The sequence below is a fragment of the Hakea prostrata genome, chromosome 2 (assembly GCF_041222555.1).
Source record: "Hakea prostrata isolate BN-2017 chromosome 2, UWA_Hpros_2, whole genome shotgun sequence".
Classification (NCBI taxonomy): domain Eukaryota; kingdom Viridiplantae; phylum Streptophyta; class Magnoliopsida; order Proteales; family Proteaceae; genus Hakea; species Hakea prostrata.
Genome location: NC_142601.1, coordinates 46,204,220 through 46,207,722, shown reverse-complemented (window position 1 = coordinate 46,207,722; position 3,503 = coordinate 46,204,220).

Genomic DNA, 3,503 nt, shown 5'->3' with positions numbered 1-3,503 from the left:
TGGCTTGCTAAAGCCTTGTGTTCGTTTCAGTGACCTGGAGTCTTCGTTTGGGAAGTCTCCCTCTATGAACGTGAACTACGGAGGAGGAAGGATTTGATGTTGGAGCAGAGTGGAATCTGGAGCAGGGTATCAGGTTCAGACGACCTCAAACTGGATAGAGCAGGATTGGTGGAACCTGTGGTTGTCTCAAAATAGAAAGAGGTGCAGACGCCCCAACATGAGGTGTTCCAAAAGGAACTTAAGAGGAAAGAATAGGACTGGAAAAAGGTCCGCTCTTATATAAGAGCTACAGAGGCGGATGCGGATTCAGTCCGAGCTAAGTTCATAGGTATTGCCTAAAAAAAGATATTTTATAGAAAAATAGAGCACTGACCTAAACTAGACCTCTTCTAAGGCAGAAAGAAGGTCAACCTCACCTCAGGTAATCACACCTTTATTCCTCGATGATCAAAGAGTAAAAACTCGCTTTCGAGCTAACCAACCATGGAGCTACCAGCTAAGAAGCAAAACGAGTTCTCATTCACGGATAACTAAGCTTTGACAAAGGAGAGGGGGACCCTTATCATACCCGCCCTTACAGGAGCCTAACGGAGAAAAGGCTATGCCCAATAAGGGAAGGCTGCGGTAAAAGGATGTCCGTCTGTTGATGGCTAGCTCGTACAAGCAAATATTGGATCTAGGTTTGTTGATGGATCTGGTCTTGTCGAACAGGTCCGGATTCGAGGTTAGAACACAAAAGCCCACCAGCCGAGCTGAACTGCTTAGTGATGGAATCAATTCCCACGAACTGAGAACAAAAGGATGTACTTGCCCCCTTCCCCAGCCATTACCGCTCATCCACCGCTTTTTATTAAGAAATCCTGTCTTTGTCTTTCCAGGCTGTCTTTTGCGTGCTATTCCTTACGCCCTGAGAAAGAACCTCCATTTGGATTCATTTCAAGTCTCGAGTTCTTGTTTAGAATTCTCGTAGATGAAGTTCGAACGAGAGCTTTGATGCAATTCAAATTGACAAGCAGTAGTGACAGCATAATAAATGTCCGGAAGACAGAACAAAATCTTTAATTCCCGGGTTTCCTTTGCCAATAGACCAATCAATGGAAAAGTATCGGAAACAAGATTCAGTCGCTACAAGCGAAGGATAATAAGAAACCGGCCGTAAAACGGGTAGATTAACTAAAAGAAAATACACTTGGCCCACTAAGCACTAGGAGAGTCGCTTAGATAATATGCCTCGACCGGAAGACAAAGGGATTCTTCAGGTCTAGACGTAGCCTTCTTTAAATGTCATGCCAGTTAAGGTAAGCTCTCAGTGGATGCCATTACTTGACTCAATCTATCCGGGTGATCGAAGGCGTATCGCGATCGACGCTTATTATACGTTGCTTCGACCGCTGTGTACATCCCCAGCCAATAAGAGGAGTGGGTACCATACTCGCTAAGAGGAGATAACAGTGGCTCCGCGCCCCCTAACTACTGAAGACCTTAAAGAGGTGGTTGACGTTCGTAAGGCATAGATCGCTGATTCTCAACATTTAATTCTTTGAAACTACGCGCTAGACTAGACTAAGAATCTCTATATTTAAATAGTAAGATTTTTTATCTTTTATTGGCTATTGGCACTTCTATAGAATAGAAAGAAGGAGTTGTCACCCCTCGTCAAAGTACGCCCAAAGACTTATCTTCAATTCCTTTAAGCAGAGACCCCTTTTCTGTGAGGGGTGGTAGGCCAGTCTTTCAGTAATTTCCGAGGAGTGTCAGCAATTCAACAAGTTCTTTATAGGTTTACGAACACGACCTGGCAATCGTAGACCCTTCCTCTAGTTAGTGACTTGGCTCCCTTCCTTCTAGTCACTGCTAGTAGGATAACATCTATTAGTCCCTTCTCTTCCTTCTCCTTTTGCTTTCTTTCTGTCTTCTGGTTTAAGGTTCATAAGGGGGGTGCTCGCTACTATAAGACAGCTCCGCATTCCTTCGAGGCAATCGTAGCCAAGCTCTGATACTATTCAAGCTAGCGTGGTAACGATACTGAGGAGGATACCTAGCTAGTCTTGAACCAGAGCAGGGAAGTGAAGCCCTCGATTAGCAAATAGCTCCCCGTTCTATCCAATAGACTCTTTGCAAAAGTAAAAAGGCCAGTTTGAAGAAAGTCCAATGTTCCAGACATGCGAAGTCAGTGAAACTGTCGTTCAAAAGCTTTCTAGAAGTGAAAATAAATAAGATAACCTGATTCCAGCCGTAGTTTATTGGCTGTTAGGTCGGTGAAACTGTCCCTGTAGCTAAAGTAAAGCCAGTAGTTTGAGTTCTAGTTCAGGACAGGACAGTATGTATGGGACCTCTTGCTTAGGGCTTTGTTGGAAGCAAGCAACCAACCCGGCAGAAGTAGATCGGAAGTTTCCTGTTTGACAAAAGGGCCGCGTTAGCGGCGTAAGAGTAAGTAAGTAAACAGATCAGGTGTAGCCGGCAAACAAAAAGATCGTGTAACTTGACAGGTGCAAGCAGACAGCCATCCGTTCCCGTGGTTTATAGAACGATTCTTTCGTCCCAATCCATATGCTTTGGTGGGGTGACGAACGAATAGAATAGTCCACATCCGATATGATATATCCCCACATAGTCTGCTCTTTTATGTCCTTCAAGATGGGGGGGTGCGGAATGGTTATCAAAATGATCCTAAGCTTTCACAGTTTTAGGAAAGGCCAGGCCAGCGGTCTCGCTATTCCTGATGATCAGGCTAGGCAAGCTAATCACGCAATCCAGCTTCTCCAGCAAACCCCAGAATGTTCGCTAATCCTGCTAGCCTTTTTCGCAAATCTCATCCAATCCAGGACGTCCCTAATCAACCAGATCCAGCTATACAACCTAATCAAGCCTGCAGCGTCAAACCTTCATTGAATGGGAATTTCATTTATACTATTATAATAGGAGGGACATATATTGGAAGGGCATTTTTTGCCAGGTTTGTGTTGGCGGAGGAGTTCACGTAAATGCATTTTAGTTTCAGGAAAAACTTCCACATCTTTATCCCATGGTCTTAAATCGGCTTCACTCGTTGATTGCCGCAGATAAGCTTTTACTATGCATATGGAAAAGCGGATGACATAGAGACGTGGAAGACCTTCCAAATCCAAGAGCCTTACTTTTTTAGTTCCAACAAGGGATGCAAGCAAAGCAAGGAAATCTTTCTATAAAATAGGATAAACTGGTAAAGAAAGATATATAAAGTATCTATCGGCCGTTCTTACTACCTTATTGGCTGGCCTATTTGATCTGGATCCTATTGACTCATATGGAGAAGGACTGGCACTTTCCGGAGAGCTTACCTTAGCACAAAAGGCCTTAGCTATTGCTATTGAAGGAGAGTGCGGAAGGAATCCTATCTCCAAAAGCAACTCAAATTGTAACTGGATCTGGGGAAGGGGAAATAGCACTCGCTGGAAGGGACGACTACTGCAATAACAAGTGCTGATACTATCTTTATTAGATAGGGGAAAGTAAAGGCGTGA